Below are 12,638 nucleotides of genomic sequence, written 5' to 3'. Positions count from 1 at the left end.
TTAAAAAATGCTCAACTTCATTAGTCATTAGGGAAATGCAAATCAAAACAACCCTGAGATTTCACCTTACACCAGTCAGAATGGCTAAGATTAAAAATTCAGGAGACAGCAGGTGTTGGAGAGGGTGTGGAGAAAGAGGAACACTCCTCCACTGCTGGTGGGGTTGCAAATTGGTACAACCATTCTGGAAATCAGTCTGGCGGTTCCTCCGAAAACTGGGCACCTCACTTCCAGAAGATCCTGCTATACCACTCCTGGGCATATACCCAGAGGATTCCCCACCATGTAATAAGAATACATGCTCTACTATGTTCAAAGCAGCCCTATTTATAATTGCCAGATGCTGGAAAGAACCCAGGTATCCCTCAACAGAAGAGTGGATGCAAAAAATGTGGTATATCTACACAATGGAGTACTATTCAGCCATTAGAAACAATGAATTCATGAAATTCTTATGCAAATGGATGGGGCTAGAGAGCATCATACTAAGTGAGGTAAACCTGACTCAAAATGTGAATCATGGTATGCACTCACTAATAAGTGGATATTAACCCAGAAAACTGGAATACCCAAAACTTAATCTACACATCAAATGATGTACAAGAAGAAAGGATGAGTGGCCCCTTGTTCTGGAAAGTCTCAGTGAAGCAGTATTCAGCAAAACCAGAACAGGGAAGTGGGAAGGGGTGGGTGGGAGGACAGGGGGAGAGAAGGGGGCTTACGGGACTTTCGGGGAGTGGGGGGGGCTAGAAAAGGGGAAATCATTTGAAATGTAACTAAAAAATATATCGAATAAAAAAATTTTTAAACAACAAAAAAAAGATTATCTCAAATGAATCATTGACAGAAGAGTATCTTTAAAAGTATAGCAAAGTCATGATAAGAAGAAGGAAAATTATCACATCACTTAGCATATTGATGTAGTCAGCATGGCCTTAGCAATAAGTATTCAAGCATATTTAGAATCAGAGGACAAGTTTATTAATGTTAAAAATAGATGGTGTGATTCACTTTGAAGAAATACCTATGACCACTAAAACTAAAATAAATAAATGAATGAAAATTCTCATTGGCCAATATACTTCATGATCAAGTCTTCTAGAAAAAAATAAAAGTTAAACACACAAGTTAAATGAATGAAGTGTAATGTAGCAATCTGTATTCCAGAGAGTTTAAACAATAAATACATTTATGATAATTTTATGTTACAGTGGGAAGAAATTAATATTTTCATCTTTTGATTTTTATCTGCCACCTGCAAAATAATATTTACTATGTTTTCCTACACTAAATGGAACACGTTTTTGGACCTTCAGGTTTTCTGCACAAATTTGTATGCATTTGAGAAAATATGCTCTTGTCATTTTTGTTTTGAACTCATATATGCAATTCTAAATGCCCTTATGTTGCTGTGTTCCAGTGTCTTAAAACTGAATCAAGCCTAAACATATTATTAAGGCTCCATGTACTATTGATTAGAGGTTTTCATGAAGAGGAGTGAGAGAACTTGTTTATCTTCCTAGTCTGCATGGTAACGTCTGTGTTTAGGTTGTAACAGATCATTTTAATTGGAAATTACTGCCTTCATGATGCTTCACTTCCCAATGATTACCACTCAATGCAAGTTTATTATTTTCACTTTTCATAAATGTCATTAGTAGGAATTTTCTATATCTTATGAGGGCCATCATTTATTTATATTTATCATTAAATAACCTTATCATTTTTCAAAGCTTACTTCCAGTTTTTCTGCTTGAACACAATATGTAATTTTACATACTAATGTCACATATTTTATGTAGTTTGGCTGTCCTTTTATTTTCATTTCTTTATTTTAAGTAACCCAACTCTTAAGCAAATGTTTTACCTCACACTTACATAATTATTTGGATATTACACTTTTTCTCCATTGGTGGTGTTTCCCTACTGAGTAGAATAATTTTATATCAAGCTATGAATTAGAAGAAAAATATGGCCTTACAGGATTAATAGCTTAAAAGAAAATCTGTTTTCTTTTCTTTTTTTTAATTTTTTAAAAATTTTATTCAATATATTTTTTATTTACATTTCAAATGATTTCCCCTTTTCTGGTCCCCCACTCCCCGAAAGTCACATAAGCCCCCTTCCCTCCCTCTGTTCTCCCACCCATCCCTTCCCACTTCCCTGTTCTGCTTTTGTCTTATACTGCTACACTGAGTCTTTCCAGAGCCAGGGGCCACTCCTCCGTTCTTCTTGTACCTCATTTGATGTGTGGATTATGTTTTGGGTATTTCATTTTTCCAGGCTAATACCATTTATTAGTGAGTGCATACCATGACTGATCTTTTGAGACTGGGTTACCTCACTTAATATGATGTTCTCTAGCTCCATCCATTTGCCTAAGAATTTCTTGAATTCATTGTTTCTAATGGCTGAATAGTACTCCAGTATGTATATATACCACAAAGGGGCTGAAAACATCCAATGAAAAAAAGATAGCCTTTTCAACAAATGGTGCTGGTTCAACTGGAGGTCAGCATGCATGAGAATGTGAATTGATCCATCCTTGTCTCCTTGTACTAAGCTCAAATCCAAATGGATCAAGGACCTCCACATAAAGCCAGACACTCTGAAACTATTAGAAAAGAAACTGGGGAAGACCCTTGAGGACATCGATACAGGGGGAAAGTTCCTGAACAGAACAACAATAGTGTATGCTCTAAGATCAAGAATTGACAAATGGGACCTCATAAAATTACAGAGTTTCTGTAAAACAAAGGACACCATCAAAAGGACAAATTGGCAACTAACAAATTGGGAAAAGATCTTCACCAACCCTACATCTGATAGAGGGCTAATATCCAATATATACAAAGAACTCAAGAAGTTAGATCCCAGAAAACCAAATAACCCTATTAAAAAATGGGGGTACAGAGTTAAACAAAGAATTCTCACCTGAAGAACTTCGGATGGTGGAGAAACATCTTAAAAAATGCTCAACTTCACTAGTCATCAGGGAAATGCAAATCAAAACAACCCTGAGATTTCACCTTACACCAGTCAGAATGGCTAAGATTAAAAACTCAGGAGACAGCAGGTGTTGGTGAGGATGTGGAGAAAGAGGAACACTCCTCCACTGCTGGTGGGGTTGCAAATTAGTACAACCACTCTGGAAATCAGTCTGGCGGTTCCTCAGAAAACTGGGTATGTCACTTCCGAATGATCCTGCTATACCACTCCTGGGCATATACCCAGAGGATTCCCCAGCATGTAATAAGGATACATGCTCCACTATGTTCATAGCAACCCTATTTATAATAGCCAGAAGCTGGAAAGAACCCAGGTATCCCTCAACAGAAGAATGGATGCAAGAAAATCTGTTTTCTATCTAAATAAATGAAGATCTTCACCCATTTGAAAACTTTCTTTCCCTCATTCCAGAAGTATAATGATATGGTAAATTTTAGCAAGATATGAGTTGGTGTTTGTGAGTCAGTCATGGTGGTGAGCACCTGTAATACTGGAACTTAGAGTCAGCTGCATAAGCATAGCAGCTTGAACCTATTCAGCCCACACAATTATGCCCTGTCTTAAAAACAAGAAATGAAAAAAATCATATTAATAATAATAACATTAGTACTAATTATGTATATTATATTATTAATTAAAAAGTACAAAGATCTTTATTAATCTTCATTAGTTAATAATCTCTGTAATTCCTAATAATATAAATATATTACAATACTGCTTCTAATAATATACTATCTGTTTTTTGAACCGACACTGACATTATGTCCAATCTTTTTTGGGAAATCTGTCTTGACATATTTAGTATTTTCAAACAAGATGCTATACTTGTTTTTGTTGTGGGAATTTCCAGTACCCAAATATTAGTCTAAAATATGAATATTAATCCATAATAAAATGTATGTAAAGATAGTTGACATTCATTGAAACTTGGAATTTTCCTTTACATTCAACAAAACTAAATAATTTTTTACTCAGATATACTGCATCATAGCTCGTGAGTCATGTCATCAGATAAAGTGTTTACTTTTTTCGAGTTTCACAGTTTGGAGCAAATACATTTGTAATATAAAAACACTCAGAAAGGTAAAAATGAAAAATTAAATTATATGTACAGGAAACATTTAGCTTCTCTTATCATTAGTAGTTGCTATGACTATTATTAAAAATGTATCAATTTGACTCAAGAAGGAGAAAGAGAATTTCAAGGCTAAAAATAAAATTAAAATAAAACCACCAACTTTTACAGTTATTTTATGCTCCATGTGAATGAGATTGCTGAAATATTGCAACAATTTCTCTCCATTTTCGATCTGGAGAAATAGAATAATGTTAAAGAGCACTTGTCAACCTTGGATAGAACATGGCATGCCTCTTGTTACCCACATGGTAACTACAGTGCTTGTGTTTAATACATGTGCTTTAGACCTTGTGTGCTCCTACGCACCCCTGCACATACACATGAACTCTCTCATATATGCACGTAAAACAAAATTAAGCAAAAGCAAATGAATAAACATCTCCTTGTTGAATGTAGGTGACATAAGTCTGTAGAAAAATGACATCATTCATGGCAAGAGTATGCTAATGAAGTGTATATGATGGATGCAGATTCTTTAGGAGAAAAGTACAAATGATTTTTTAAACCTTTAAGTCATTCCGGTTGAGACAATAGAATGTCTGGAGTACACTTTTAATTATTATTAATAATTTACTACTAATCAGTGAGTCATTGGTAGCTTGTCACCAACTATGTTACTTTATTTCACAAGCAGGTCTGGGACTGCTTAAAGTTTGAGTCTCTGTACTTTGGCCTCATGGGTGCTAGTAAGTAAAATGTGCCATCATTTCAGTGCCTGGTGTGGTGGCGCACACATTTTGATAACTATTATGAATAATAGAGCTTAACCAATGAGAACTCATCAGGGTGTCTTCACTTTCCAATTAACAACAATATTAAACACATAAAATATTAGTATGAAACTTTGATATAATAATAATGGAATGATAAAATCTACAATGGTCATAAATTTATTATTTTAAATATTTTTAATTGTATACATGGCCGTTTAGATAACCATATACAGAAGAACCTTTACAAGATGTCATATACACAGTGTATTTTCTATTTCCAAACTGTTAAGAGCAAAAATATAGAAAATAGATTTTAAATACTCTCATTAGGAAAAATTACACACACTTGCACACAAACCTACTATTATTCTCCTAAGTAGACTTTATATTTAATTGTTCATTAATATGAATATATATAGATAGATAAACACACACAGATTTTTGCATCTCTCAAAAGTCAGCAGAGAATCTTAATTTTGCAATAGCTTATCATTAATAAAGAAATTCACAGTTAGTAAATGCACATTCGGTAAGATACTATAGAATATTATGCTCTAAATGAGCCACTTATTTAAAATGATCCACAAGAATCAGGAATTGCCTCAGAAGAGAAAGAGAAAAGATTACAAAATTTAAAGGTAGTATATTTTTGTAGTAAAACACTATATTTAAGACATGATAGAAGTGTTTCAACATAAACTCAAAGCTGTGTCTGAATGCTCAAGACATTTGAAAGATCAAGCCCCCCAAAATACCAACATAGAGAGTAAAATGTCTCATGAAACTGCACCCCAGGCTGAGCATTTATCGGCTATTGATGTTTGTTGAGGGAAGAAAGAATATTTTATTTCCTGGGATGAGTCCCTGAAAGGTTACCCATGTTCAATTAGTAAGTTTTATAGTAAAATATTTTCAGGTAGGACTAAATGGACTTAATGATTGCTTGTTGTCTTCTTTGTTTGTGTTGTTTTACAGACAACCCATAGTTGGGAAAGGAAAAGGTGAGGTGATATGTGAAGAGTTGGCGAGGATTCAATGAGTGGTGTACTTTATCGAAATACATTAGAAGCATGTATGTAAACTTTCATTATATGTATTCTATCTGAAAAATGAAAAAAAACAGCAGAGAATTCAAAAAAGGAAATTCATAATTTAAGAGAAAGAATATTAGGAGAAAAAGATAGAACTGAAATTATTGATATTAAATGTGGGTACTCAGCAACAAAAATTTATATAAATTACTTGATAAAATATATTTATGTAAAAGTGTGTCATTTATCACAATTTATGACTCTTGATGTTGAATTTTTTATTTATATAGAAACAATATTAATAGAGCAATTACAAGTAAAAAAATGACACATTTATCAAAATGTGAACATAAGAACAAATTAAATTTGTTGGCCAGAGTAAAATGGCAATCTTTTTTAAATGTTTCTGGAAGCTATTGTACTGAACTTGATGGGGAAGACAAAGTCCCAGTCAGATATCACTTGCCAACAAATAAAACCTCTAATGTTAGGTTATTGGCCAAAGGGGATCCATAGAAACCAACAAATAACCAAGGCTACTGCCCTCCACAAACTGAGGGGAAAGTCAATTGCTGAAAGCTACACTTTCATAATGCATTTAACAGGAAGATATCTAGCTGGAACCAACTAAAGCCTTCAGCCCCGCTGAACAATGTTTTTGGTACTAAAAGGTACTCTTCATACTACCAAATATGGAGTACTATTCAGCCATTAGAAACAATGAATTCATGAAATTCTTAGGCAAATGGATGGAGCTAGAGAACATCATACTAAGTGAGGTAACCCAGACTCAAAAGGTGAATCATGGTATGCACTCACTAATAAGTGGATATTAACCTAGAAAACTGGAATACCCAAAACATAATCCACACATCAAATGAGGTATAAGAAGAAAGGAGGAGTGGTCCCTTGTTCTGGAAAGACTCAGTGAAGCAGTATTTGGCAAAACCAGAACGGGGATGTGGGAAGGGGTGGGTGGGAGGACAGGGGGGAGAGAAGGGGGCTTATGGGACTTTCAGGGAGTGGGGGCCTAGAAAAGGGGAAATCATTTGAAATGTAAATAAAAAATATATCGAATAAAAAAAAGAAATATAAAACCTCTAAAAACACTTTACTCTACAATGGATCAGATAGGGTCATAAAGGTTTGGAAGTAAGCAACAATGATGTAATTGGATTTAATGTCCATACCATGAGATAAAATCCACACCTGAAACTGCTTAAGTGGCATTTATATTTGTTTCTTGTTTCTTTTCTGTGGGTATTATTGTTGTTGTTCATTTGTTTGTTTTGTCCTATTCCTATTTTTAATTTTACTTTGTTAATATTTTTTTCTTTCAATTTTTACTTTTTTCTGTTAGATACCTGATTGTTTTCTAATGAGAGGGAACAAGTGAAGATATTGATTTTTTGGGTGTATGGGCAGCTAGGGAGGACCTTGGAGGATTTGGTAGAGGGTAAGCTGGAATCAGAATATATTCTTTGAGAAAAGCCAATTTTCAATAAAAAAAGTCAAAGAGTAGATATTTAAAATTTAAATTATTCTCTGAGGAGTACTGGTTAGTTGACACTGTTGTTCTTCCTGTAGAGTTGCAATCCCCTTCAGCTCATTCAGTCCTTCCTCTAACTCTTTCATATTGGATCCAACCTCAATCCTATTGTTGGACATAAAACCAATCCATCAGAGGCTGCGAATCTCAGCCATTGGGCTGAGCACTGGGTCCCCAATGGAAGAGTTAGAGAAAGAACTAAAGGAGCTGAAGGGGTTTGCAACCCCATAGGAATAACAACAATATCAATAAAACAGACCCCTCCCACCTGTCAGAGTTACCAGGGACTAAACCATCAACCAAAGAGTACACATGAAGGGACCCATGACTCCAGCTGCATATGTAGCAGAAGATTGCCCTGTCAGGCATCAATGGAAGGAGAGGTCCTAGGTTCTATGAAAGCTCCATGCCCCATTGTAGGGGAATTCAAGGCAGATGAGAAGGCAGGATTAGGAGGGTGGGTGGGTAGGGATGCATCCTCATAGAAGCAGGGGGAGGAGGTGGGATAGAGAGGGTTTCCGGGGTGGAGGGAATAACATTAGAAATGTAAATAAAGAAAATAGTTTTTTTTTTTTTTAAAAAAGGCCCTTCAGAGGACCAAGTTAATAAGTAAAAAAACAAGGAGCATACATGGGCTGGTTGCTGGCCCCGGGTACATGTGTAGCAGAGGACTGCCTTGTAAGGCCTCAGTTGGAAAGAATGTGCTTAATCCTCTAGAAACTGGATGCCCCAGGGAAGAGGGATGCTGGTGTGTGTGTGGGCAGATGAGTGGGGTTGGCTGATGAGGAAGCACCCTCTCAAAGGTAAGAGGAAGGGAGGATAGGATGAAGAACTCCCCATCCCTCTCAGAGGTAAGGGGAGGGAGGACTGTGAAGTGGGGTATTTTTTGTAATGTAAAAAACTAAATAATTTAATAAAGAACTTTAACTAAAACCTAAAAATAGGAAGAAAGGAAGAACAGAAAGAGAGAGAGAAAGAGTCAGAGAGAGAGAGAGAAAGGAAGGAAGGAAGGAAGGAAGGAAGAAAGAAAGAAAGAAAGAAAGAAAGAAAGAAAGAAAGAAAGAAAGAAAGAAAGAAAGAAAGAAAGAAAGAAAACTTAATTATTCTCTTCTTCCAGATATCCTGCACTACAGATAGAATATAATTTTGGGTTTTTTTTCCTTTTTCTATATTTTTGCTTACATTTGAAATGATTTTCACTTTTCCTGTCCCCCCCTCTCCATAAGTCTCATAAGCCCTCTTCCTTCTAACTATTCCCCAATCAACCCCCTCCTCCTACAATGCTACATCAAGCCATTCCAGGACCAGAGCCCTCTCCTTCCTTTTTCTTTGGAATAATTTGATATGTTTGTTGTGTCTTGGATATTCAGAGCTTCTGGGCTAATATCCACTTATCAGTAATTGCATTACATGTGTGTTCTTTTGTGATTTGGTTACCTCACTTAGGATGATATTTTCCAGTTCCAACCATTTGCCTAAGAATTTCATGAATTCATTGTTTTTAATTGCTGAGCAGTATTCCATTGAGTAAATATACCACATTTTCTGTATCCATTCCTCCATTGAGGGACATCTGGGTTCTTTCTAGCTTCTGACTATTATAAATAAGGCTGCTATGAACATAGTGGAGCATGTGTCCTTATTGAATGGAGGGGAATCCTCTGGGTATATGCTCAGGAGTGGTATAGCAGGGTCCTCTGGAAGTGTCATGTCCAGTTTTCTGAGGAACTGCCAGACTGATTTCCAGAGTTGTTGTATCATCTTGCACTCCCACCAGCACTGGAGGAGTGTTCTTTCTCCACAACCTCACCAACACCTGCTGTCTCCTGAGATACATATTTATATCTCATTAAGTTGAAAATATTTTTACCCCAGAGAAAAAATCAAAAGAGGTAGGTGTGAGTACAGTTTATTTACTAGAAAATTAATTATTTTTAGTGTATTTCTCATCATAAATTATACATACATTCAGATATATAAAATCATATCTTTATTCAACATTGGAAGATTTATTACCTTTTCTTATAATATGAATGTGTTGGGGTGGGTAATAAGAAATTATATGTCAGGATCTGAAATAGCTCAGTGACTAAGACCACATGCTAATAAATATAAACAAACAACTATTTATTTGTTATAAGACTAAGAATATACTTCAGATAATTTTACTATAATATTTTTTTCTATTTAGACTTACCCTAAGATTGGTATTATGCTTTTAATTTTCTTCAAAACCAATTTTGAAATTGAATCATTATTGTAACCATATATCCTTGTGGGGCTTTCAATAGGAAATTAAGCCATGAGTGTTTTTCTCTCATGAGTGAATTAATGCCATTATCACTCAAGGGTTTTTCTGATTAAGAAATAGAAATAGAAAAAGTTCTTTTCTCTCTGCTTTGAGTGTGCATACTCTTCTTCTACCACATTTTGATATAGAACAATGAACCTTTACCAGAGGTCACTGACTAATACCTGGATGTCACAGTATTTATAAAAGTGAGTAAGATAAAAAGAATAACCTATAAATTACTCAGTCAATTGTTTCATCATTGGAAACAATAGGCTATCAACTATCTTAACAAATAGATTACATTTTAGTTTTAGAGGAATAATGTGTGTTCCCTATTTTAATTTGATATTCAGTAGTTTAGAAGGAGATGAATATAAATCAATCTAGTTCTTTTAGTGAAAGAGCATGTTGAGGTTTCAGGTTTAAAACGTAACTATTAAATAATTTTAAAATAATAAGAAATACCCAATTCAGAGGGTTCAGGAAAATATTCTTATTAATAGCCATCAATTGGCATATGCATAAACTGTGTATAAAAGTTATGAGTGAAATCATATGAATATAATGAAATCTAAAAACAAATGGAAATGTGTCATTTATAGTAACCGCAATGTCCTTAGAATAATTTAAATCTAATTTTTATTGGTTTTCTGTTATATGGTAAATAATAACTATATAAATATTAGGAATATAAGAATTTATACCTAATATTCATATGTTAAGAAAGGCTCTATATTATATGTAATGATGGTTAAATTTGTGGCTTTCTAAAATTGTAGGGATCTATTAGTGTGCAAAATATTTTTTATCACTGTTCTTTCAGTACTTCAAAAAATATTGTGAATTTATAGTGTCTCCTAACTAAATTCTTATATATCCACAAAGAAAATTACTGTTTAACTGTCTAAATTATAATTTAGAGAAGAGATATAATGTAGTTTGATAAAAGTTGACTCATTAATATTTGAAAGTATTTGGAACTATCCAGGCATTCATATGATACTCAATATATAGGAATATACCCTTAAGTACATGTAACTATACTAACAAAGTGTGATTATTTTGCTGCAGAAACCATTATGTAGATTACAGTTATTCTGACAACCACTTGCAAAGAATATATGGCCATTTTTCTGAAAACTCATAAGAATTATCCCACGTCAACTTTCATATTGTGCTTGAGAACTACAAAATAAAACAGGAGAAACTCAAAAAAAATAAGTTCTCATGAAAAGATTTACAATGAACAAGATATCTTTACTTTTAGTAATTGATTCAAATGGCTTCTTCAATAATTTGAGATTATTTTAAGACTTCTGCAGGGATTGCTTCAACTGTTTTGCTTACTTTGTGGAAGTTTGATGGACCTTTCTTCAGTTATGTAAAGAAACAACTGATTTTATTATTCTGAAAAGAGCAAGTTTACTGCCTGATGGATAATGAGGGTACTAATTCTTCTCTGTAATTCTTAGTTCCAAGAACTTTGAGGGGTTCACATGAATATTTTGATTCCTCAGAATTAATTACATTTCTCTGTTTTTAACTTTTCTTTAGGATTGTTACAAAGCATTTTTGTCAATTTACACAATTGCTTTATGATTAGAAGTCTTCGAGCATTTATTGTACATTCACTTCTTTGTGGTGGTTCTATACTTTATCTTTTTGTGTGTGATATTATCAAACGGATATTCCTTTGCATACTCATTAAAGCCATTTATCACATTATTTCATTCTTTGCTATTCTTAGCTATTTTAGAGGAATTCCTGTTTTATATCCTATGCATTTATCTTCCTGTTTACTGACTTCCCCATGACTTTACCTGGTACATTATAAATGAGTCTGCAGAAATCAAGCAGTAATATGAAACTTGTCTGATGAAGTTCTGAACTAAATTGTGAATCCACTCTATCTTCCTAATTTTAACATTTTGGTGTAAGCATTAAATTTTCCTTCAGATAAGACTTAAATTCTAATTGCCCATGGCTATTTTTAGTCTCATTATTCCTCAAGAGAAATTGAAAGTGTCTTTAAGTGTCCCTGAGGGAAAAGAATTTGTTTGAGAGAGTTGAAGGTATGGTATAATATGGAGGTGGCAGAGACAAATGAAAGGAATCTGAATATTTTATGACAGATTTGTTAGGAGGTTTTAGAATAAGGGAAAAATGCCAGTAAGGATAAAAATTTAAATTGAGCAAATGGAATGATGGACTTGTCACCAGCTGATATAGAAAAAATTGCAAGGATTCTTAACACATTGTACTTAGAATGATGTTTTTATTGTAAATAGTTTGGAAAAGAGGTATTTTGGTAGGGTTGTGTTTTCTACAATTACTGACAATAGTCTAAAAAGGATGAAAATAAAAATGTGCTTTGTAACCTCTAACTAGATGGATTATGACATGATTGAGAATATAGAGAGCAGGAGTAAGGTGGAAACCCAGGGTCAGTTTTAATATACATCATGTACACTTGCTACAATTTTTCATTCCACGCATGTTGCTTTTAGTCAAGGCATGCCCATGACTTCTCATTTAAAAATGTATCTTCTTTCTTACCACTCATCTTCTTCAATTCTCTTATATGTCTTCAAATAAAGCTTGAACAATTACATGCAATATTTTTCTAATGTTAGCAAAAACATACCTAGAAGAAAAATAAAAAGGTTTTACTTTTCTGTATATGTTTTAACTTATGACTATAACTACTTTGGAGTAGTTTTGAGTGGATAATTTTTTAATGCAATAACATAAAACAAATATAAGTATGCTTATTCCTTATAAATAGCAGTTACATTTAACAAAGGGGGAATTTAAAACTACTGTTCTTTCAATATAAGAAACTAGACATATCATGTCACCAAAGTACAGATAAAAATCTGCTTAGGATGTAGATGCAATTCGTGGT

This window comes from Apodemus sylvaticus, chromosome 15, assembly GCF_947179515.1.
Source record: "Apodemus sylvaticus chromosome 15, mApoSyl1.1, whole genome shotgun sequence".
Lineage (NCBI taxonomy): Eukaryota > Metazoa > Chordata > Mammalia > Rodentia > Muridae > Apodemus > Apodemus sylvaticus.
The sequence above is the reverse complement of the archived record's forward strand: the minus strand, read 5'-3'. Positions refer to the sequence as shown.